Below are 26,042 nucleotides of genomic sequence, written 5' to 3'. Positions count from 1 at the left end.
TTGGGATTATTAGTGACACGGGAGAGGTGAGCGGGGATGTGACTGCGTGGGATTATTAGTGACACGGGAGAGGTGAGCGGGGATGTGACTGCGTGAGATTATTAGTGACACGCGAGAGGTCAGCGGGGATGTGACTGCGTGGGATTATTAGTGACACGGGAGAGGTGAGCAGGAAGTGACTGCGTGGGATTATTAGTGACACGGGAGAGGTGAGCGGGGATGTGACTGAGTGGGATTATTAGTGACACGGGAGAGGTGAGCGGGGATGTGACTGCGTAGGATTATTAGTGACACGGGAGAGGTGAGCGGGGAAGTGACTGCGCGGGATTATTAGTTACATGGGGAGAGGTGAGCAGGGATGTGACTGCGTCGGATTATAAGTGACACGGGAGAGGTGAGCGGGGATGTGACTGCGTGGGATTATTAGTGACACGGGAGAGGTGAGCAGGGATGTGACTGCGTGGGATTATTAGTGACACGGGAGAGGTGAGCGGGGATGTGACTGCGTAGGATTATTAGTGACACGGGAGAGGTGAGGGGGGATGTGACTGCATGGATTATTAGTGACACAGGAAGAGGTGAGCGGGGATGTGACTGCGCGGGATTATTAGTTACATGGGGAGAGGTGAGCAGGGATGTGACTGCGTGGGATTATAAGTGACACGGGAGAGGTGAGCGGGGATGTGACTGCGTGGGATTATTAGTGACACGGGAGAGGTGAGCAGGGATGTGACTGCGTGGGATTTTTAGTGACATGGGATGAGCGGAGATGTGTCTGCGCGGGATTATTAGTGACACGGGGAGAGGTGAGCGTGGAAGTGGCTGCGTGGGATTATTAGTGACACGGGGAGAGGTGAGCGGGGATGTGACTATGTGGTATTATTAGTGACACGGGAGAGGTGAGCGGGGATGTGACTACATGGGATTGTTAGTGACATGGGAGAGGTGAGCGGGGAAGTGACAGCGTGGGATTATTAGTGACACGGGGAGATGTGAGCGGGGATGTGACTGCGTTGGATTATTAGTGACATGGGAGAGGTGAGCAGGGATGTGACTGCGTAGGATTATTAGTGACACGGGAGAGGTGAGCAAGGAAGTGACTGCGTGGGATTATTAGTGACACGGGGAGATGTGAACGGGGATGTGACTGCATGGGATTATTAGTGACACGGGAGAGGTGAGCGGGGAAGTGACTGCGTGGGATTATTAGTGACACGAGGAGAGGTGAGCAGTGATGTTACTGCGTGGGACTATTAGTGACACGGGGAGAGATGAGCGTGGAAGTGAGTGCGTGGGATTATTAGTGACACAGGGAGAGGTGAGCGGGGAAGTGACTGCGTGGGATTATTAGTGACACGGGGAGAGGTGAGCGGGGATGTGACTGCGTAGGATAATTAGTGACACGGGAGAGGTGAGCGGGGAAGTGACTGCGTGGGATTATTAGTGACAAGGGGAGAGGTGAGCGGGGATGTGACTGCGTAGGATTATTAGTGACACGGGAGAGGTGAGCGGGGATGTGACTGCGTAGGATAATTAGTGACACGGGAGAGGTGAGCGGGGAAGTGACTGCGTGGGATTATTAGTGACACGGGGAGATTTGAGCGGGGATGTGACTGCGTGGGATTATTAGTGACACGTGAGAGGTGAACGTGGATGTGACTGCGTAGGATTATTAGTGACACGGGAGATGTGAGCGGGGATGTGACTGCGTGGGATTATTAGTGACATGGGAGAGGTGAGCGGGGATGTGACTACATGGGATTATTAGTGACACGGGAGAGGTGAGCGGGGATGTGACTACGTGGGATTGTTAGTGACATGGGATAGGTGAGTGGGGAAGTGACTGCGTGGGATTACTAGTGACACGGGGAGATGTGAGTGGGGATGTGACTACGTGGGATTATTAGTGACACGGGAGAGGTGAGCGGGGATGTGACTGTGTGGGATTATTAGTGACACGGGAGAGGTGAGCGGGGAAGTGACTGCGTGGGATTATTAGTGACACGGGAGATGTGAGCGGGGATGTGACTGCGTGGGAATATTAGTGACACGGGAGAGGTGAGCGGGGATGTGACTGCGTGGGATTATTAGTGACACGGAAGAGGTGAGCGGGGAAGTGACTGCGTGGGATTATTAGTGACAAGAGGAGAGGTGAGCAGGGATATTACTGCGTGGGACTATTAGTGACATGGGAGAGGTGAGCGGGGAAGTGACTGCGTGGGATTATTAGTGACACGGGATAGGTGAGCGGGGAAGTGAGTGCGTGGGATTATTAGTGACACGAGGAGAGGTGAGCAGGGATGTGATTGCGTGGGATTATTAGTGACACGGGAGAGGTGAGCGGGGATGTGACTGCGTGGGATTATTAGTGACACGGGAGAGGTGAGCGGGGATGTGACTGCGTGAGATTATTAGTGACACGGGAGAGGTCAGCGGGGATGTGACTGCGTGGGATTATTAGTGACACAGGAGAGGTGAGCGGGGATGTGACTGGGTAGGATTATTAGTGACACGGGAGAGGTGAGCGGGGATGTGACTGCATGGATTATTAGTGACACAGGAAGAGGTGAGCGGGGAAGTGACTTCGTGGGATTATTAGTGACACGGGAGAGGTGAGCGGGGATGTGACTGCGTGGGATTATTAGTGACACGGGAGAGGTGAGCGGGGATGTTACTGCGTAGGATTATTAGTGACACGGGAGAGGTGAGCGGGGATGTGACTGCATGGATTATTAGTGACACAGGAAGAGGTGAGCGGGGATGTGACTGCGTTGGATTATTAGTGACACGGGAGAGGTGAGCGGGGATGTGACTGCGTGGGATTATTAGTGACACGGGAGAGGTGTGCGGGGATGTGACTGCGTGAGATTATTAGTGGCACGGGAGAGGTCAGAGGGGATGTGACTGCGTAGGATTATTAGTGACACGGGAGAGGTGAGCGGGAATGTGACTGCGTGGGATTATTAGTGACACGGGAGAGGTGAGCGGGGATGTGACTGCGTGGGATTATTAGTGACACGGGAGAGGTGAGCGGGGATGTGACTGCGTGGGATTATTAGTGACACGGGAGAGGTGAGCGTGGATGTGACTGCGTGGGATTATTAGTGACACGGGGAGAATTGAGCGGGAATGTGATTGCGTGGGATTATTAGTGACACGGGAGAGGTGAGCGGGGATGTGACTGCGTGGGATTATTAGTGACACGGGAGAGGTGAGCCGGGATGTGACTGCGTGGGATTATTAGTGACACGGGGAGAGGTGAGCGGGGAAGTGATTGCGTGGGAGTATTAGTGACACGGGAGAGGTGAGCGGGGAAGTGACTGCGTGGGATTATTAGTGACACGGGAGAGGTGAGCGGGGAAGTGACTGCGTGGGATTATTAGTGACATGGGAGAGGTGAGCGGGGATGTGACTGCGTAGGATTATTAGTGTGAAGGGAGAGGTGAGCGGGGATGTGACTGCGTGGGATTATTAGTGACACAGGAGAGGTGAGCGAGGATGTGACTGCGTAGGATTATTAATGACACGAGGAGAGGTGAGCGGGGATGTGACTGCGTGGGATTATTAGTGACACGGGAGAGGTGAGCGGGGATGTGACTGCGTGAGATTATTAGTGACACGGGAGAGGTGAGCGGGGATGTGACTGCGTGGGATTATAAATGACACGGGGAGAGGTGAGCGGGGATGTGACTGCGTGGGATTATTAGTGACACGGGGAGAGGTGAGCAAGGATGTGACTTCGTGGGATTATTAGTGACACGGGAGAGGTGAGCGGGGATGTGACTGCGTGAGATTATTAGTGACACGGGGGAGGTGAGCGGGGATGTGACTGCGTGGGATTATAAGTGACACGGGGAGAGGTGAGCGGGGATGTGACTGCGTGGGATTATTAGTGACACGGGAGAGGTGAGCGGGGATGTGACTGCGTGAGATTATTAGTGACACGGGAGAGGTGAGCGGGGAAGTGACTGCGTGGGATTATTAGTGACACGGGAGAGGTGAGCGGGGAAGTGACTGCGTGGGATTATTAGTGACACGGGAGAGGTGAGCGGGGATGTGACTGCGTGGGATTATTAGTGACACGGGGAGAGGTGAGCGGGGATGTGACTGCGTGGGATTATTTGTGACACGGGAGAGGTGAGCGGGGAAGTGACTGCATGAGATTATTAGTGACACGGGAGAGGTGAGCGGGATGTGACTGCGTGGGATTATTAGTGACACGGGAGAGGTGAGCGGGGAAGTGACTGCGTGGGATTATTAGTGACACGGGAGAGGTGAGCGGGGATGTGACTGCGTGGGATTATTAGTGACACGGGGAGAGGTGAGCGGGGAAGTGACTGTGTGGGATTATTAGTGACACGGGAGAGGTGAGCGGGGATGTGACTGCATGGGATTATTAGTGACACGGGAGAGGTAATCGGGGATGTGACTGTGTGGGATTATTAGTGACACGGGAGAGGTGAGCGGGGATGTGACTGCGTGGGATTATTAGTGACACAGGAGAGGTGATCGGGGATGTGACTGCGTGGGATTATTAGTGACACGGGAGAGGTGAGCAGGGATGTGACTGCGTAGGATTATTAGTGACACGGGAGAGGTGAGCGGGGAAGTGACTGCGTGGGATTATTAGTGACACGGGAGAAATGAGCGGGGATGTGACTGCGTGGGATTATTAGTGACACGGGAGAGGTGAGCGGGGATGTGACTGCGTGAGATTATTAGTGACACGGGAGAGGTGAGCGGGGAAGTGACCGTGAGATTATTAGTGACACGGGAGAGGTGAGCGGGGATGTGACTGCGTGGGATTATTAGTGACACGGGAGAGGTGAGCGGGGATGTGACTGCGTGGGATTATTAGTGACACGGGAGAGGTGAGCGGGGAAGTGACTGCGTGAGATTATTAGTGACACGGGAGAGGTGAGCGGGGATGTGACTGCGTGGGATTATTAGTGACACGGGAGAGGTGAGCGGGGATGTGACTGCGTGGGATTATTGGTGAGCGGGGAAGTGACTGCGTGGGATTATTAGTGACACGGGGGAGGTGAGCGGGGATGTGACTGCGTGGGATTATAAGTGACACGGGGAGAGGTGAGCGGGGATGTGACTGCGTGGGATTATTAGTGACACGGGAGAGGTGAGCGGGGATGTGACTGCGTGAGATTATTAGTGACACGGGAGAGGTGAGCGGGGAAGTGACTGCGTGGGATTATTAGTGACACGGGAGAGGTGAGCGGGGAAGTGACTGCGTGGGATTATTAGTGACACGGGAGAGGTGAGCGGGGATGTGACTGCGTGGGATTATTAGTGACACGGGGAGAGGTGAGCGGGGATGTGACTGCGTGGGATTATTTGTGACACGGGAGAGGTGAGCGGGGAAGTGACTGCATGAGATTATTAGTGACACGGGAGAGGTGAGCGGGGATGTGACTGCGTGGGATTATTAGTGACACGGGAGAGGTGAGCGGGGAAGTGACTGCGTGGGATTATTAGTGACACGGGAGAGGTGAGCGGGGATGTGACTGCGTGGGATTATTAGTGACACGGGGAGAGGTGAGCGGGGAAGTGACTGTGTGGGATTATTAGTGACACGGGAGAGGTGAGCGGGGATGTGACTGCATTTGATTATTAGTGACACGGGAGAGGTGATCGGGGATGTGACTGTGTGGGATTATTAGTGACACGGGAGAGGTGAGCGGGGATGTGACTGCGTGGGATTATTAGTGACACAGGAGAGGTGATCGGGGATGTGACTGCGTGGGATTATTAGTGACACGGGAGAGGTGAGCAGGGATGTGACTGCGTAGGATTATTAGTGACACGGGAGAGGTGAGCGGGGAAGTGACTGCGTGGGATTATTAGTGACACGGGAGAAATGAGCGGGGATGTGACTGCGTGGGATTATTAGTGACACGGGAGAGGTGAGCGGGGATGTGACTGCGTGAGATTATTAGTGACACGGGAGAGGTGAGCGGGGAAGTGACCGTGAGATTATTAGTGACACGGGAGAGGTGAGCGGGGATGTGACTGCGTGGGATTATTAGTGACACGGGAGAGGTGAGCGGGGATGTGACTGCGTGGGATTATTAGTGACACGGGAGAGGTGAGCGGGGAAGTGACTGCGTGAGATTATTAGTGACACGGGAGAGGTGAGCGGGGATGTGACTGCGTGGGATTATTAGTGACACGGGAGAGGTGAGCGGGGATGTGACTGCGTGGGATTATTGGTGAGTTGGGAAGTGACTGCGTGGGATTATTAGTGACACGGGGAGATGTGAGCGGGGATGTGACTGCGTGGGATTATTAGTGACACGGGAGAGGTAAGCAGGGATGTGACTGTGTGGGATTATTAGTGACACGGGAGAGGTGAGCAGGGATGTGACTGCGTGGGATTATTAGTGACACGGGAGAGGTGAGCGGGGATGTGACTGCGTGAGATTATTAGTGACACGGGAGAGGTGAGCGGGGATGTGACTGAGTAGGATTATTAGTGACACGGGAGAGGTGAGCGGATATGTGACTGCGTAGGATTATTAGTGACACGGGAGAGGTGAGCGGGGAAGTGACTGCGTAGGATTATTAGTGACATGGGAGAGTTGAGCGGGGATGTGACTGAGTAGGATTATTAGTGACACGGGAGAGGTGAGCGGATATGTGACTGCGTAGGATTATTAGTGACATGGGAGAGGTGAGCGGGGAAGTGACTGCGTGGGATTATTAGTGACACGGGAGAGGTGAGCGGGGATGTGACTGCGTGGGATTATTAGTGACACGGGGAGAGGTGAGCGGGGATGTGACTGCGTGGGATTATTTGTGACACGGGAGAGGTGAGCGGGGAAGTGACTGCATGAGATTATTAGTGACACGGGAGAGGTGAGCGGGGATGTGACTGCGTGGGATTATTAGTGACACGGGAGAGGTGAGCGGGGAAGTGACTGCGTGGGATTATTAGTGACACGGGAGAGGTGAGCGGGGATGTGACTGCGTGGGATTATTAGTGACACGGGGAGAGGTGAGCGGGGAAGTGACTGTGTGGGATTATTAGTGACACGGGAGAGGTGAGCGGGGATGTGACTGCATTTGATTATTAGTGACACGGGAGAGGTGATCGGGGATGTGACTGTGTGGGATTATTAGTGACACGGGAGAGGTGAGCGGGATGTGACTGCGTGGGATTATTAGTGACACAGGAGAGGTGATCGGGGATGTGACTGCGTGGGATTATTAGTGACACGGGAGAGGTGAGCAGGGATGTGACTGCGTAGGATTATTAGTGACACGGGAGAGGTGAGCGGGGAAGTGACTGCGTGGGATTATTAGTGACACGGGAGAAATGAGCGGGGATGTGACTGCGTGGGATTATTAGTGACACGGGAGAGGTGAGCGGGGATGTGACTGCGTGAGATTATTAGTGACACGGGAGAGGTGAGCGGGGAAGTGACCGTGAGATTATTAGTGACACGGGAGAGGTGAGCGGGGATGTGACTGCGTGGGATTATTAGTGACACGGGAGAGGTGAGCGGGGATGTGACTGCGTGGGATTATTAGTGACACGGGAGAGGTGAGCGGGGAAGTGACTGCGTGAGATTATTAGTGACACGGGAGAGGTGAGCGGGGATGTGACTGCGTGGGATTATTAGTGACACGGGAGAGGTGAGCGGGGATGTGACTGCGTGGGATTATTGGTGAGTTGGGAAGTGACTGCGTGGGATTATTAGTGACACGGGGAGATGTGAGCGGGGATGTGACTGCGTGGGATTATTAGTGACACGGGAGAGGTAAGCAGGGATGTGACTGTGTGGGATTATTAGTGACACGGGAGAGGTGAGCAGGGATGTGACTGCGTGGGATTATTAGTGACACGGGAGAGGTGAGCGGGGATGTGACTGCGTGAGATTATTAGTGACACGGGAGAGGTGAGCGGGGATGTGACTGAGTAGGATTATTAGTGACACGGGAGAGGTGAGCGGATATGTGACTGCGTAGGATTATTAGTGACACGGGAGAGGTGAGCGGGGAAGTGACTGCGTAGGATTATTAGTGACACGGGAGAGTTGAGCGGGGATGTGACTGAGTAGGATTATTAGTGACACGGGAGAGGTGAGCGGATATGTGACTGCGTAGGATTATTAGTGACACGGGAGAGGTGAGCGGGGATGTGACTGCGTGGGATTATTAGTGACACGGGAGAGGTGAGCGGGGATTTGACTTCGTGGGATTATTAGTGACACGGGAGAGGTGAGCGGGGATGTGACTGCGTGGGATTATTAGTGACACGGGAGAGGTGAGCGGGGATGTCACTGCGTGGGATTATTAGTGACACGGGAGAGGTGAGCGGGGAAGTGACTGCGTGCGATTATTAGTGACACAGGAAGAGGTGAGCGGGGATGTGACTGCGTGGGATTATTAGTGACACGGGAGAGGTGAGCGGGGATGTGACTGCGTGGGTTTGTTAGTGACACGGGGAGAGGTGAGCGGGGAAGTGACTGCGTGCGATTATTAGTGACACAGGAAGAGGTGAGCGGGGATGTGACTGCGTGGGATTATTAGTGACACGGGAGAGGTGAGCGGGGATGTGACTGCGCGGGATTATTAGTGACACGGGAGAGTTGAGCGGGGAAATGACTGCGTGCGATTATTAGTGACACAGGAAGAGGTGAGCGGGGATGTGACTGCGTGGGATTATTAGTGACACGGGAGAGGTGAGCGGGGAAGTGACTGCGTGGGATTATTAGTGACACGGGAGAGGTGAGCGGGGATGTGACTGCGTTGGTTTGTTAGTGACACGGGGAGAGGTGAGCGGGGATGTGACTGCGTGGGATTATTAGTGACACGGGAGAGGTGAGCGGGGAAGTGACTGCGTGGGATTATTAGTGACACGGGAGAGGTGAGCGGGGATGTGACTGCGTTGGTTTGTTAGTGACACGGGGAGAGGTGAGCGGGGAAGTGACTGCGTGGGATTATTAGTGACACGGGAGAGGTGAGCGGGGATGTGACTGCGTTGGTTTGTTAGTGACACGGGGAGAGGTGAGCGGGGATGTGACTGCGTGGGATTATTAGTGACACGGGAGAGGTGAGCGGGGAAGTGACTGCGTGCGATTATTAGTGACACGGGAGAGGTGAGCGGGGATGTGACTGCGTTGGTTTGTTAGTGACACAAGAGAGGTGAGCGGGGATGTGACTGCGTGAGATTATTAGTGACACGGGAGAGGTGAGCGGGGATGTGACTGCGTGAGATTATTAGTGACACGGGAGAGGTGAGCGGGGAAGTGACCGTGAGATTATTAGTGACACGGGAGAGGTGAGCGGGGATGTGACTGCGTGGGATTATTAGTGACACGGGAGAGGTGAGCGGGGATGTGACTGCGTGGGATTATTAGTGACACGGGAGAGGTGAGCGGGGATGTGACTGCGTGGGATTATTAGTGACACGGGAGAGGTGAGCGGGGATGTGACTGCGTGGGATTATTAGTGACACGGGAGAGGTGAGCGGGGATGTGACTGCGTGGGATTATTATTGACACGGGAGAGGTGAGCGGGCGCCACTGCTGATGAGCGATATTTGGGTGGAAATAAATTGCTTTCTGTAGACCTCACAGCTTCATGCTTCAGCGCCTTAACCCCTTCCCTGCCAGGTTTCTGCAGCGCGTTTGGTTTAACAGGAACGACCGCTCACTGATCATTTTATTTAAACCCTTTATATGTGTGAATAATAATCCTTTATATCTCATATTAATTTTACCCTTTATATCCCATATTAATAAAACTCATTAAATTTGTGATGAATATTAAAGTTTTATTATAACTTTGGTGCCAAATAATTATTTCAGATGTTTTTTGTAAAACATAGTGAATTTATTCTATGCAATATCTGTGTACTTATCTGTGTACTTATCTGTGTACTTATCTGTGTACTTATCTGTGTACTTATCTGTGTACTTATCTGTGTACTTATCTGTGTACTTATCTGTGTACTTATCTGTGCATCTATATGCGTATCTATCTCCCCATTACTCTTAATCTTTGTATCTAATAATTATCTGTCTAATAATGATCCATGTAAACAATGCGTTATTGTCATTTCTCACTTCTAATCAGCAGATACATACGAGTAATGTGTACACCATGTAATAAGCGCTTAGCGTGTACTGCTATTACCCCGCTCAGGGAATTACCTGCCCCAGGTGATGTTATTACCCTGCTCAGGGAATTCCTGCCCCAGGTGATGTTATTACCCCGCTCAGAGTATTCCTGCCCCAGGTGATGTTATTACCCCGCTCAGGGAATTCCTGCCCCAGGTGATGTTATTACCCCGCTCAGGGAATTCCTGCCCCAGGTGATGTTATTACCCCGCTCAGGGAATTCCTGCCCCAGGTGATGTTATTACCCCGCTCAGGGAATTCCTGCCCCAGGTGATGTTATTACCCCGCTCAGAGTATTCCTGCCCCAGGTGATGTTATTACCCCGCTCAGAGTATTCCTGCCCCAGGTGATGTTATTACCCTGCTCAGGGAATTCCTGCCCCAGGTGATGTTATTACCCTGCTCAGGGAATTCCTGCCCCAGGTGATGTTATTACCCCGCTCAGGGAATTACCTGCCCCAGGTGATGTTATTACCCCGCTCAGGGAATTCCTGCCCCAGGTGATGTTATTACCCCGCTCAGGGAATTCCTGCCCCAGGTGATGTTATTACCCCGCTCAGGGAATTCCTGCCCCAGGTGATGTTATTACCCTGCTCAGGGTATTCCTGCCCCAGGTGATGTTATTACCCTGCTCAGGGAATTCCTGCCCCAGGTGATGTTATTACCCCGCTCAGAGTATTCCTGCCCCAGGTGATGTTATTACCCTGCTCAGGGAATTCCTGCCCCAGGTGATGTTATTACCCCGCTCAGGGAATTACCTGCCCCAGGTGATGTTATTACCCCGCTCAGGGTATTCCTGCCCCAGGTGATGTTATTACCCCGCTCAGGGAATTCCTGCCCCAGGTGATATTATTACCCTGCTCAGGGAATTCCTGCCCCAGGTGATGTTATTACCCCGCTCAGAGTATTCCTGCCCCAGGTGATGTTATTACCCCGCTCAGGGAATTCCTGCCCCAGGTGATGTTATTACCCTGCTCAGGGAATTCCTGCCCCAGGTGATGTTATTACCCTGCTCAGGGAATTCCTGCCCCAGGTGATGTTATTACCCCGCTCAGGGAATTCCTGCCCCAGGTGATGTTATTACCCCGCTCAGGGAATTCCTGCCCCAGGTGATGTTATTACCCCGCTCAGAGTATTCCTGCCCCAGGTGATGTTATTACCCCGCTCAGAGTATTCCTGCCCCAGGTGATGTTATTACCCTGCTCAGGGAATTCCTGCCCCAGGTGATGTTATTACCCTGCTCAGGGAATTCCTGCCCCAGGTGATGTTATTACCCCGCTCAGAGTATTCCTGCCCCAGGTGATGTTATTACCCTGCTCAGGGTATTCCTGCCCCAGGTGATGTTATTACCCCGCTCAGGGAATTCCTGCCCCAGGTGATGTTATTACCCCGCTCAGGGAATTCCTGCCCCAGGTGATGTTATTACCCCGCTCAGGGTATTCCTGCCCCAGGTGATGTTATTACCCCGCTCAGGGAATTCCTGCCCCAGGTGATATTATTACCCCGCTCAGAGAATTCCTGCCCCAGGTGATGTTATTACCCTGCTCAGAGTATTCCTGCCCCAGGTGATGTTATTACCCTGCTCAGGGAATTCCTGCCCCAGGTGATGTTATTACCCTGCTCAGGGAATTCCTGCCCCAGGTGATATTATTACCCCGCTCAGGGAATTACCTGCCCCAGGTGATGTTATTACCCTGCTCAGGGTATTCCTGCCCCAGGTGATGTTATTACCCCGCTCAGGGAATTCCTGCCCCAGGTGATGTTATTACCCCGCTCAGGGAATTCCTGCCCCAGGTGATGTTATTACCCCGCTCAGGGAATTCCTGCCCCAGGTGATGTTATTACCCCGCTCAGGGTATTCCTGCCCCAGGTGATGTTATTACCCCGCTCAGGGAATTCCTGCCCCAGGTGATGTTATTACCCCGCTCAGGGAATTCCCGCCCCAGGTGATGTTATTACCCTGCTCAGAGTATTCCTGCCCCAGGTGATGTTATTACCCCGCTCAGAGTATTCCTGCCCCAGGTGATGTTATTACCCCGCTCAGGGAATTCCTGCCCCAGGTGATGTTATTACCCTGCTCAGGGAATTCCTGCCCCAGGTGATGTTATTACCCCGCTCAGGGAATTCCTGCCCCAGGTGATGTTATTACCCCGCTCAGGGAATTCCTGCCCCAGGTGATGTTATTACCCCGCTCAGGGAATTCCTGCCCCAGGTGATGTTATTACCCCGCTCAGGGTATTCCTGCCCCAGGTGATGTTATTACCCTGCTCAGGGAATTCCTGCCCCAGGTGATGTTATTACCCCGCTCAGAGAATTCCTGCCCCAGGTGATGTTATTACCCCGCTCAGGGAATTCCTGCCCCAGGTGATGTTATTACCCCGCTCAGGGAATTCCTGCCCCAGGTGATGTTATTACCCCGCTCAGAGTATTCCTGCCCCAGGTGATGTTATTACCCCGCTCAGGGAATTCCTGCCCCAGGTGATGTTATTACCCTGCTCAGGGAATTCCTGCCCCAGGTGATGTTATTACCCCGCTCAGGGTATTCCTGCCCCAGGTGATGTTATTACCCCGCTCAGGGAATTCCTGCCCCAGGTGATGTTATTACCCCGCTCAGAGAATTCCTGCCCCAGGTGATGTTATTACCCTGCTCAGGGAATTCCTGCCCCAGGTGATGTTATTACCCCGCTCAGGGAATTCCTGCCCCAGGTGATGTTATTACCCCGCTCAGGGAATTCCTGCCCCAGGTGATGTTATTACCCTGCTCAGGGAATTCCTGCCCCAGGTGATGTTATTACCCCGCTCAGGGAATTCCTGCCCCAGGTGATGTTATTACCCTGCTCAGGGTATTCCTGCCCCAGGTGATGTTATTACCCCGCTCAGGGAATTCCTGCCCCAGGTGATGTTATTACCCCGCTCAGAGTATTCCTGCCCCAGGTGATGTTATTACCCCGCTCAGAGTATTCCTGCCCCAGGTGATGTTATTACCCCGCTCAGAGTATTCCTGCCCCAGGTGATGTTATTACCCTGCTCAGGGAATTCCTGCCCCAGGTGATGTTATTACCCCGCTCAGGGAATTCCTGCCCCAGGTGATGTTATTACCCCGCTCAGGGAATTCCTGCCCCAGGTGATGTTATTACCCCGCTCAGGGAATTCCTGCCCCAGGTGATGTTATTACCCCGCTCAGGGAATTCCTGCCCCAGGTGATGTTATTACCCTGCTCAGAGAATTCCTGCCCCAGGTGATGTTATTACCCTGCTCAGAGTATTCCTGCCCCAGGTGATGTTATTACCCCGCTCAGGGTATTCCTGCCCCAGGTGATGTTATTACCCCGCTCAGGGAATTCCTGCCCCAGGTGATGTTATTACCCCGCTCAGGGAATTCCTGCCCCAGGTGATGTTATTACCCCGCTCAGGGAATTCCTGCCCCAGGTGATGTTATTACCCCGCTCAGGGAATTCCTGCCCCAGGTGATGTTATTACCCCGCTCAGGGAATTCCTGCCCCAGGTGATGTTATTACCCCGCTCAGGGAATTCCTGCCCCAGGTGATGTTATTACCCTGCTCAGGGAATTCCTGCCCCAGGTGATGTTATTACCCTGCTCAGGGAATTCCTGCCCCAGGTGATGTTATTACCCCGCTCAGGGAATTCCTGCCCCAGGTGATGTTATTACCCCGCTCAGAGTATTCCTGCCCCAGGTGATGTTATTACCCCGCTCAGAGAATTCCTGCCCCAGGTGATATTATTACCCCGCTCAGGGAATTCCTGCCCCAGGTGATGTTATTACCCCGCTCAGAGAATTCCTGCCCCAGGTGATATTATTACCCCGCTCAGGGAATTCCTGCCCCAGGTGATGTTATTACCCCGCTCAGAGAATTCCTGCCCCAGGTGATGTTATTACCCTGCTCAGGGAATTCCTGCCCCAGGTGATGTTATTACCCCGCTCAGAGTATTCCTGCCCCAGGTGATGTTATTACCCTGCTCAGGGTATTCCTGCCCCAGGTGATGTTATTACCCCGCTCAGAGAATTCCTGCCCCAGGTGATGTTATTACCCCGCTCAGGGAATTCCTGCCCCAGGTGATGTTATTACCCTGCTCAGGGAATTCCTGCCCCAGGTGATGTTATTACCCCGCTCAGGGAATTCCTGCCCCAGGTGATGTTATTACCCTGCTCAGAGAATTCCTGCCCCAGGTGATGTTATTACCCCGCTCAGGGAATTCCTGCCCCAGGTGATGTTATTACCCCGCTCAGGGAATTCCTGCCCCAGGTGATGTTATTACCCCGCTCAGAGTATTCCTGCCCCAGGTGATGTTATTACCCCGCTCAGGGAATTCCTGCCCCAGGTGATGTTATTACCCCGCTCAGGGAATTCCTGCCCCAGGTGATGTTATTACCCCGCTCAGGGTATTCCTGCCCCTGGTGATGTTATTACCCTGCTCAGGGAATTCCTGCCCCAGGTGATGTTATTACCCCGCTCAGAGTATTCCTGCCCCAGGTGATGTTATTACCCCGCTCAGGGTATTCCTGCCCCAGGTGATGTTATTACCCTGCTCAGGGAATTCCTGCCCCAGGTGGTGTTATTACCCCGCTCAGAGTATTCCTGCCCCAGGTGATGTTATTACCCCGCTCAGAGTATTCCTGCCCCAGGTGATGTTATTACCCTGCTCAGGGAATTCCTGCCCCAGGTGGTGTTATTACCCCGCTCAGAGTATTCCTGCCCCAGGTGGTGTTATTACCCCGCTCAGAGTTTTCCTGCCCCAGGTGATGTTATTACCCCGCTCAGGGAATTCCTGCCCCAGGTGATGTTATTACCCCGCTCAGGGAATTCCTGCCCCAGGTGATGTTATTACCCCGCTCAGGGAATTCCTGCCCCAGGTGATATTATTACCCTGCTCAGGGAATTCCCGCCCCAGGTGATGTTATTACCCTGCTCAGGGTATTCCTGCCCCAGGTGATGTTATTACCCCGCTCAGAGTATTCCTGCCCCAGGTGATGTTATTACCCTGCTCAGAGTATTCCTGCCCCAGGTGATGTTATTACCCTGCTCAGAGAATTCCTGCCCCAGGTGATGTTATTACCCCGCTCAGGGAATTCCTGCCCCAGGTGATGTTATTACCCCGCTCAGAGAATTCCTGCCCCAGGTGATATTATTACCCTGCTCAGGGAATTCCTGCCCCAGGTGATGTTATTACCCCGCTCAGAGTATTCCTGCCCCAGGTGATGTTATTACCCTGCTCAGAGTATTCCTTCCCCAGGTGATGTTATTACCCCGCTCAGGGAATTCCTGCCCCAGGTGATATTATTACCCCGCTCAGGGAATTCCTGCCCCAGGTGATGTTATTACCCCGCTCAGGGAATTCCTGCCCCAGGTGATGTTATTACCCTGCTCAGAGTATTCCTGCCCCAGGTGATGTTATTACCCCGCTCAGGGAATTCCTGCCCCAGGTGATGTTATTACCCCGCTCAGGGAATTCCTGCCCCAGGTGATGTTATTACCCCGCTCAGGGAATTCCTGCCCCAGGTGATGTTATTACCCTGCTCAGAGAATTCCTGCCCCAGGTGATGTTATTACCCCGCTCAGGGAATTCCTGCCCCAGGTGATGTTATTACCCCGCTCAGGGAATTCCTGCCCCAGGTGATGTTATTACCCCGCTCAGAGTATTCCTGCCCCAGGTGATGTTATTACCCCGCTCAGGGAATTCCTGCCCCAGGTGATGTTATTACCCCGCTCAGAGTATTCCTGCCCCAGGTGATGTTATTACCCCGCTCAGAGTATTCCTGCCCCAGGTGATGTTATTACCCTGCTCAGAGAATTCCTGCCCCAGGTGATGTTATTACCCCGCTCAGAGAATTCCTGCCCCAGGTGATATTATTACCCCGCTCAGGGAATTCCTGCCCCAGGTGATGTTATTACCCCGCTCAGGGAATTCCTGCCCCAGGTGATGTTATTACCCTGCTCAGAGTATTCCTGCCCCAGGTGATGTTATTACCCCGCTCAGGGAATTCCTGCCCCAGGTGATGTTATTACCCTGCTCAGAGTATTCCTGCCCCAGGTGATGTTATTACCCCGCTCAGGGAATTCCTGCCCCAGGTGATGTTATTACCCCGCTCAGAGAATTCCTGCCCCAGGTGATATTATTACCCCGCTCAGGGAATTCCTGCCCCAGGTGATGTTATTACCCCGCTCAGGGAATTCCTGCCCCAGGTGATGTTATTACCCCGCTCAGGGTATTCCTGCCCCAGGTGATGTTATTACCCCGCTCAGGGAATTCCTGCCCCAGGTGATGTTATTACCCCGCTCAGGGAATTCCTGCCCCAGGTGATGTTATTACCCCGCTCAGAGAATTCCTGCCCCAGGTGATGTTATTACCCCGCTCAGAGAATTCCTGCCCCAGGTGATATTATTACCCCGCTCAGGGAATTCCTGCCCCAGGTGTTGTTATTACCCCGCTCAGAGAATTCCTGCCCCAGGTGATATTATTACCCCGCTCAGGGAATTCCTGCCCCAGGTGATGTTATTACCCCGCTCAGAGAATTCCTGCCCCAGGTGATGTTATTACCCTGCTCAGGGAATTCCTGCCCCAGGTGATGTTATTACCCTGCTCAGGGAATTCCTGCCCCAGGTGATGTTATTACCCCGCTCAGGGAATTCCTGCCCCAGGTGATGTTATTACCCCGCTCAGGGAATTCCTGCCCCAGGTGATGTTATTACCCCGCTCAGGGAATTCCTGCCCCAGGTGATGTTATTACCCTGCTCAGAGTATTCCTGCCCCAGGTGATGTTATTACCCTGCTCAGGGAATTCCTGCCCCAGGTGGTGTTATTACCCCGCTCAGAGTATTCCTGCCCCAGGTGATGTTATTACCCCGCTCAGAGTATTCCTGCCCCAGGTGATGTTATTACCCTGCTCAGGGAATTCCTGCCCCAGGTGGTGTTATTACCCCGCTCAGAGTATTCCTGCCCCAGGTGGTGTTATTACCCCGCTCAGAGTATTCCTGCCCCAGGTGATGTTATTACCCTGCTCAGGGAATTCCTGCCCCAGGTGATGTTATTACCCCGCTCAGGGTATTCCTGCCCCAGGTGATGTTATTACCCCGCTCAGAGTATTCCTGCCCCAGGTGATGTTATTACCCCGCTCAGAGTATTCCTGCCCCAGGTGATGTTATTACCCTGCTCAGAGAATTCCTGCCCCAGGTGATGTTATTACCCCGCTCAGAGAATTCCTGCCCCAGGTGATATTATTACCCTGCTCAGGGAATTCCTGCCCCAGGTGATGTTATTACCCCGCTCAGAGTATTCCTGCCCCAGGTGATGTTATTACCCTGCTCAGAGTATTCCTGCCCCAGGTGATGTTATTACCCCGCTCAGGGAATTCCTGCCCCAGGTGATGTTATTACCCTGCTCAGAGTATTCCTGCCCCAGGTGATGTTATTACCCCGCTCAGGGAATTCCTGCCCCAGGTGATGTTATTACCCCGCTCAGGGAATTCCTGCCCCAGGTGATGTTATTACCCCGCTCAGGGAATTCCTGCCCCAGGTGATGTTATTACCCTGCTCAGGGAATTCCTGCCCCAGGTGATGTTATTACCCCGCTCAGGGAATTCCTGCCCCAGGTGATGTTATTACCCCGCTCAGGGAATTCCTGCCCCAGGTGATGTTATTACCCTGCTCAGAGAATTCCTGCCCCAGGTGATGTTATTACCCTGCTCAGAGTATTCCTGCCCCAGGTGATGTTATTACCCCGCTCAGGGAATTCCTGCCCCAGGTGATGTTATTACCCCGCTCAGGGAATTCCTGCCCCAGGTGATGTTATTACCCCGCTCAGGGAATTCCTGCCCCAGGTGATATTATTACCCCGCTCAGGGAATTCCTGCCCCAGGTGATGTTATTACCCCGCTCAGGGAATTCCTGCCCCAGGTGATGTTATTACCCTGCTCAGAGTATTCCTGCCCCAGGTGATGTTATTACCCCGCTCAGGGAATTCCTGCCCCAGGTGATGTTATTACCCCGCTCAGGGAATTCCTGCCCCAGGTGATGTTATTACCCTGCTCAGGGAATTCCTGCCCCAGGTGATGTTATTACCCTGCTCAGGGAATTCCTGCCCCAGGTGATGTTATTACCCCGCTCAGGGAATTCCTGCCCCAGGTGATGTTATTACCCCGCTCAGGGAATTCCTGCCCCAGGTGATGTTATTACCCCGCTCAGGGTATTCCTGCCCCAGGTGATGTTATTACCCCGCTCAGGGAATTCCTGCCCCAGGTGATGTTATTACCCTGCTCAGAGAATTCCTGCCCCAGGTGATGTTATTACCCCGCTCAGGGTATTCCTGCCCCAGGTGATGTTATTACCCCGCTCAGGGAATTCCTGCCCCAGGTGATGTTATTACCCCGCTCAGGGAATTCCTGCCCCAGGTGATGTTATTACCCCGCTCAGGGTATTCCTGCCCCAGGTGATGTTATTACCCCGCTCAGAGTATTCCTGCCCCAGGTGATGTTATTACCCCGCCCCAGGTGATGGTATTACCCTGCCCCAGGTGATGGTATTACCCCGCCCCAGGTGATGGTATTACCCTGCCCCAGGTGATGGTATTACCCCGCCCCAGGTGATGTTATTACCCCGCCCCAGGTGCTGTTCTTACCTTGCTCAGAGTATTCCTGCCCCAGGTGATGGTATTACCCTGCCCCAGGTGATGGTATTACCCCGCCCCAGGTGCTGTCCTTACCCCGCTCAGAGAATTCCTGCCCCAGGTGATGGTATTACCCCGCCCCAGGTGCTGTCCTTACCCCGCTCAGAGAATTCCTGCCCCAGGTGATGGTATTACCCCGCTCAGAGAATTCCTGCCCCAGGTGCTGTTCTTACCTTGCTCAGAGTATTCCTGGCGCAGGTGATGGTATTACCCCGCCCCAGGTGCTGTCCTTACCCCGCTCAGAGTATTCCTGGCGCAGGTGAAGGTTTCCGGGGGAGAGGAGGGCTGGAGAGTCTGCGTTTAACCCTTTAGCAGGCTGCCAATGTCTCTGCGATCCTTCTCCCCGGACCCTCCCAGTCCCCGCTCTGCGGGCTCATCTCCTGACTTCTTGTGCCTGGGATAATAAGTTCAGGACCCCCTGTAATGGGGGGGGGGGGGGGGCAGGACAGGAGGTTTCTGGCTGCGAGACAGCAAGAGATAACCACCTGGGAGTCTCTAATAATTAGGGAGAACGCCCCGGAGCGAGCTGGGCGCTCGGGTTATCGGCAGATGAGTAGTCCCCGGGGGAGGAGACCCCTGCTTTGGCGGCTGTCTGCACTTCGGGGTAACTCCTGTAGACGCTGCTGATAAGATGTGTCCCTCCTTAGCTGGTGACAGTGACAGAGCGAGGGGGAGGGATGGAGAGAGCAGAACGAGATGAGCCCCCCTCCCCTGGGTACCACAGGACTCAGATGTGCTGAGATGGATGAGAAAGGAGGGGGGGGGGAGGGGGCGCGTCTGGAACGCACTTAATGCCCCTTTAATGGGAATTTGCCATTGGATGTCGGACGCGGGCGCAAGGATCCTAATTGGCTGTGACATCTGTCACTGTTTCGGAGGACAAACATAGAGATGGATCCCACCCCAGAAGTGGCCCCCCAGGACCGAAGGAGCATCAGACAGCGCAGAGATTGGGAGGGGGGGTTGTGAAGATGGATAAATACAAACATGGCTCCCCCATCCCTCCCTCCTCCGCACACAGCTGAGACCTTCCCCCCCCCCCTCACTCACATATATCCGGGGATGGGGCTGCGATACAGTCTATATCCCCCCCCCCTCACTCACATATATCCGGGGATGGGGCTGCGATACAGTCTATATCCCCCCCCCCCCTCCCATCGTATGACACAAGGTCTCGCTGTGACCCCGAGCGCCTGTGCACAGCTGCGGCTTCCTTACTCCAGGGGGGGCGTCACGCTTCTCTCTGCTTCGCTGGCGGCCATGTTTCCTGATCCCGGGAGACGGGGCCAGTTCGTGCGTTTGCAGCTCTCAATCTGGGTCATTTAACCCCTGAGCTGCCGGAGGGGCCTGCAACGCATGGCAGTGCAGTGAGGGTCACATTAAAGATGGCTGCGCAGCTGCAATAAGAAATGTTGATGATGATGATGATGATGATGATGGAAGAGGATGGCGGCACAAGGACATCTGTATGTGGGGCTGCACCGACGAAGGCAGCACAGAATCACTGGGGAAAGCATGAACCCACTGTTATACGGCCGCGTGAATAACGTAGCTGTGAGACAGTGACGTGGTGCCTCTCCCACGGACACTGAGGGGTGTGGGACGGGGGGGAGGGGATAATACCTCTGTATAACACCAGGGACGTTTCACACCCAAATATAACACCCCCATTCAGTGACAGAAGGGTCAGAGATATGTGAGGGGTCTGGGAGTGAAGGAGTTAACTGCCGCCTAAATTGCAGCACTGCAAGTCCCCTGCCCCCTGCCTGTGTCCCCTCTCTGTCACTGTCCCCTGCCTGTGTCCCCTCTCTGTCACTGCCCCCTGCCTGTGTCCCCTCTCTGTCACTGTCCCCTGCCTGTGTCCCCTCTGTCACTGTCCCCTGCCTGTGTCCTCTCTGTCACTGTCCCCTACCTGTGTCCTCTCTGTCACTGTCCCCTGCCTGTGTCCTCTCTGTCACTGTCCCCTGCCTGTGTCCTCTCTCTGTCACTGTCCCCTGCCTGTGTCCTCTCTGTCACTGTCCCCTGCCTGTGTCCCCTCTCTGTCACTGTCCCCTGCCTGTCCCCTCTCTGTCACTGTCCCCTGCCTGTGTCCCCCCTCTATCACTGCCCCCTCTCTGCCACTGACCTACTCACTGTCACTGTCCCTCTTCTCTGTCTCTCTCTCCCCCCCCCTCCTCACTCTGTCACTGCCCCTCTGCTCTCTCTGTTTCTGTCTGTCCCCTACTCCCTCTCTGCGTCGTCACTGTCCCCTCTCTGTCACTGTCCCCTCTCTGTCACTGTCCCCTGCCTGTGTCCCCTCTCTGTCACTGTCCCCTGCCTGTGTCCCCTCTCTGTCACTGTCCTCTGCCTGTGTCCCCTCTCTGTCACTGCCCCTGCCTGTGTCCCCTCTGTCACTGCCCCCTGCCTGTGTCCCCTCTGTCACTGCCCCCTGCCTGTGTCCCCTCTCTGTCACTGCCCCTGCCTGTGTCCCCTCTCTGTCACTGTCCCCTGCCTGTGTCCCCTCTCTGTCACTGTCCCCTGCCTGTGTCCCCTCTCTGTCACTGTCCCCTGCCTGTGTCCCCTCTCTGTCACTGTCCTCTGCCTGTGTCCCCTCTGTCACTGCCCCCTGCCTGTGTCCCCTCTGTCACTGCCCCCTGCCTGTGTCCCCTCTCTGTCCCCTGCCTGTGTCCCCTCTTTGTCACTGTCCCCTGCCTGTATCCCCTCTGTCACTGTCCTCTCCCTGTCACTGTCCCCTGTGTCCTCTCTGTCACTGTACCCTCTCTGTTACTGTCCCCTCTCTGTGTCGTCACTGTCCCCTATCCCCTCACTGTTACTGTCCCCTGTCCCTTCTCTGTCACTGTCCCCTGCCTGCGTCCCCTCTCTGTCACTGCTTCCTGCCTGTGTCCCCTCTCTGTCACTGTGTCCCCTCTGAACTATCCCCTGCCTGTGTCCCCTCTCTGTCACTGTCCCCTGCCTGTGTCCCTTCCCTGTCACTGTCCCCTCTGTCACTGTCCCCTGTGTCCTCTCTTTCACTGTCCCCTGTGTCCTCTGTCACTGTCCCCTCTCTGTCACTGTCCCCTGTGTCCTCTGTCACTGTCCCCCGCCTGTGTCCCCTCTCTGTCACTGTCCCCTGTCTGTGTCCCCTCTCTGTCACTGTCCCCTGCCTGTGTCCCCTCTCTGTCACTGTCCTCTCCCTGTCACTGTCCCCTGCCTGTGTCCCTTCCCTGTCACTGTCCCCTCTGTCACTGTCCCCTGTGTCCTCTCTGTCACTGTCCCCTGTGTACTCTCTGTCACTGTACCCTCCCTGTTACTGTCCCCTCTCTGTGTCGTCACTGTCCCCTCTCTGTCACTGCCCCCTGCCTGTGTCCTCTCCCTGTCACTGTCCTGTCTGTGTCCTCTGTCACTGTCCCCTGTCTGTGTCATCACCGTCCCCTCTCTGTCACTGTCCCCTGTGTCCTCTGTGTCCTCTGTCACTGTCTCCTGCCTGTGTCCCCTCTCTGTCACTGTCCCCTCTCTGTCACTGTCCTCATCCTGTCACTGTCCCCTGCCTGTGTCCCTTCCCTGTCACTGTGCCCTCTATCACTGTCCCCTGTGTCCCCTCTATCACTGTCCCCTGTGTCCCCTCTGTCACTGTCCTCTGTGTCGTCACTGTCCCCTGTCCCTTCTCTTTGTCGTCACTGTCCCTGCCTGCGTCCCTTCTCTGTCACTGTCCCCTGCCTGTGTCCCCTCCCTGTCACTGTCCCCTGTCTGTGTCCTCTGTCACTGTCCCCTCTCTGTCACTGTCCCCTGCCTGTGTCCCCCCTCTATCACTGCCCCCTCTCTGTCACTGTCCTACTCACTGTCACTGTCCCTCTTCTCTGTCTCTCTCTCTCCCCCCCCCTCCTCACTCTGTCACTGCCCCTCTGCTCTCTCTGTCTATCTCTCCCACTCTGCACTCTCTGTCTGTCCCCTACTCCCTCTCTGTCACTGTCCCCCCTCTGTCACTGTCCCCTGCCTGTGTCCCCTGTGGCCTCCCTGTCACTGTCACTTGCCTGTGTACCCTGTGCCCTCCCTGTCACTGTCTCCTGCCTGTGTCCCCTCTGCCACTGTCCCCCCTCTGTCACTGTCCCCTGCCTTTCCCCTCTGTGTCAGTGTCCCCTGCCTGTCCCCCCTCTGTCACTGTCCCCTGCCTGTCCCCCTCTGTGTCACTGTCCCCTCTGTGTCACTGTCCCCTCTGTGTCACTGTCCCCTCTGTGTCACTGTCCCCCTCTGTCACTGTCCCCCCTCTGTCACTGTCCCCTGCCTGTGTCATTGTCCCCTGCCTGTGTCACCTTCCCCTGTCTGTTACTGTCCCCTCTGTCACTGTCCCTCCCTGTCACTGTCCCTCCCTGTCACTGTCCCCTCCCTGTCACTGTCCCCTGCCTGTGTCATTGTCCCCTGCCTGTGTCATTGTCCCCTGCCTGTGTCCCTGTCACTGTCCTCTGTCACTGTCCCCTCCTTGTCACTGTCCCCTGCCTGTGTCATTGTCCCCTGCCTGTGTCATTGTCCCCTGCCGGTGTCACTGTCCCCTGCCTGTCCCCTCCCTGTCACTGTCCCCCGCCTCTGAGTTTGGGGGAGACCGCAGACTGGGGGTGTTTTTCCTTCCGTTATCAGAAGAGAAGGCAGATTATTGACCCCAATATATCATGTCTTTACACTGTGCAGCCCCAATAAACAAGGTAGAACTGTACAGGTCCTGAATCTGCCCCAAAGAGCTTACAGTCTACTTCCCAGCCCTTCATGTACGTGAGAGTGAGATAGAGTGAGAGAGTGCGCATGCGCGAGAGAGAGAGTGTGTGTGTGTGTGTGAGAGAGTGAGCGCGCGAGAGAGAGAGAGTGTGAGAGTGCGCGCGCGAGAGAGAGTGAGAGTGTGTGTGAGAGAGAGTGCGCGCGAGAGAGAGAGAGAGTGCGCGCGCGAGAGAGAGAGTGTGTGTGAGAGAGAGTGAGAGAGTGCACGCGCGAGAGAGTGTGAGTGAGTGAGTGCGCGTGCGCGAGAGAGAGAGTGTGAGAGTGCGCGCGCGAGAGAGTGTGAGAGTGCGCGCGCGAGAGTGTGAGAGAGTGTGTGAGACAGTGTGAGAGAGTGCGCGCACGAGAGAGTGTGAGAGAGTGCGCGCGCGAGAGAGTGTGAGAGAGAGTGTGAGGGATGCGCGCGCGCGAGAGAGAGTTTGAGAGAGTGCGCGCGCGCGAGAGAGAGTGAGTGTGTGTGAGAGAGAGTGTGAGACAATCTGTGAAGCAAAAGTAGGTTTTATAGGTTCCAAAAATTACAAATAAAAGTAATAAAAAAATGGGGAAATGAATTAGCACGGCTGCTTTCTGGGGTTATCACGGGCCATGCGTGGCTGACAAACCCCCCACAGGGTGTCACCTGCACACAGAAGTGGGGACCCCCGTGGTCTGACACCCTGAGGATCACACAAGCACTGCACCCCTAAAGTCATCCTCAGCTGCAGGACTGATAAAGTGACATTGCAAGGATAGGGCTCCCTCTAGTGTCAGAGAGGAGGAACTGAAGGGGCACTGTGACAGAGGAGAACTAAGGGACATGGAGTCTGTCCCTCCCACTGCAGGGTGACACAGTGACACAGAGGAGAACTAAGGGACATGGAGTCTGTCCCTCCCACTGCAGGGTGACACAGAGGAGAACTAAGGGACATGGAGTCTGTCCCTCCCACTGCAGGGTTACACAGAGTAGACCTAAGGGACATGGAGTCTGTCCCTCCCACTGCAGGGTGACACAGGGGAGACCTAAGGGACATGGAGTCTGTCCCCCCCCCCCACTGCAGGGTGACACAGAGGAGACCTAAGGGACATGGAGTCTGTCCCTCCCACTGCAGGGTGACACAGAGGAGAACTAAGGTACATGGAGTCTGTCCCTCCCACTGCAGGGTGACACAGTGACACAGAGGAGAACTAAGGGACATGGAGTCTGTCCCTCCCACTGCAGGGTGACACAGGGGAGACCTAAGGGACATGGGGTCTGTCCCTCCCACTGCAGGGTGACACAGAGGAGACCTAAGGGACATGGAGTCTGTCCCTCCCACTGCAGGGTGACACAGAGGAGAACTAAGGGACATGGAGTCTGTCCCTCCCACTGCAGGGTGACACAGTGACACAGAGGAGAACTAAGGGACATGAAGTCTGTCCCTCCCACTGCAGGGTGACAGAGGAGAACTAAGGGACATGGAGTCTGTCCCTCCCACTGCAGGGTGACACAGAGGAGAACTAAGGGACATGGAGTCTGTCCCTCCCACTGCAGGGTGACACAGAGGAGACCTAAGGGACATGGAGTCTGTCCCTCCCACTGCAGGGTGACACAGAGGAGACCTAAGGGACATGGAGTCTGTCCCTCCCACTGCAGTGTGACACAGAGGAGACCTAAGGGACATGGAGTCTGTCCCTCCCACTGCAGGGTGACACAGTGACATAGAGGAGACCTAAGGGACATGGAGTCTGTCCCTCCCACTGTAGGGTGACACAGAGGAGAACTAAGGGACATGGAGTCTGTCCCTCCCACTGCAGGGTGACACAGAGGAGAACTAAGGGACATGGAGTCTGTCCCTCCCACTGCAGGGTGACACAGAGGAGAACTAAGGGACATGGAGTCTGTCCCTCCCACTGCAGGGTGACACAGAGGAGAACTAAGGGACATGGAGTCTGTCCCTCCCACTGCAGGGTGACACAGAGGAGACCTAAGGGACATGGAGTCTGTCCCCCCCCCACTGCAGGGTGACACAATGACATAGAGGAGACCTAAGGGACATGGAGTCTGTCCTTCCCACTGCAGGGTGACACAGAGGAGAACTAAGGGACATGGAGTTTGTCCCTCCCACTGCAGGGTGACACAGAGGAGAACTAAGGGACACAGAGTCTGTCCCTCTCACTGCAGGGTGACACAGAGGAGAACTAAGGGACATGGAGTCTGTCCCTCCCACTGCAGGGTGACACAGAGGAGACCTAAGGGACATGGAGTCTGTCCCTCCCACTGCAAGGTGACACAGAGGAGAACTATGGGACATGGAGTCTGTCCCTCCCACTGAAGGGTGACACAGAGGAGAACTAAGGGACATGGAGTCTGTCCCTCCCACTGCAAGGTGACACAGAGGAGAACTAAGGGACATGGAGTCTGTCCCTCCCACTGCAGGGTGACACAGAGAACTAAGGGACATGGAGTCTGTCCCTCCCACTGCAGGGTGACACAGAGGAGACCTAAGGGACATGGAGTCTGT

The 26,042-nt window shown here is 54.8% G+C and overlaps 1 protein-coding gene across 3 annotated transcripts in view; it reads right to left on the bottom strand.

The window, feature by feature from the left end:
* NHLH2 (nescient helix-loop-helix 2) overlaps nucleotides 1–19,802 on the bottom strand; it is a 51,022-nt gene extending 31,220 nt beyond the window's left edge. Inside the window, exon 1 of one of the 3 annotated variants that reach the window (XM_075592973.1) lies at nucleotides 19,054–19,802. The gene's annotated coding sequence lies outside the window, so the exon portion shown is untranslated. Of the gene's footprint in view, nucleotides 1–18,771; nucleotides 18,799–18,992 lie in introns of those variants that run through there. The other 2 variants (XM_075592975.1, XM_075592974.1) reach the window with 2 other exon arrangements.
* Between the last annotated feature and the right edge of the window lie 6,240 nt (nucleotides 19,803–26,042).

This window comes from Ascaphus truei, chromosome 3 (genome assembly GCF_040206685.1).
Source record: "Ascaphus truei isolate aAscTru1 chromosome 3, aAscTru1.hap1, whole genome shotgun sequence".
NCBI classification, from domain to species: Eukaryota; Metazoa; Chordata; class Amphibia; order Anura; family Ascaphidae; genus Ascaphus; species Ascaphus truei.
Note: the sequence above shows the minus strand (reverse complement) of the source record. Positions and strands in the feature narration are given on the sequence as shown.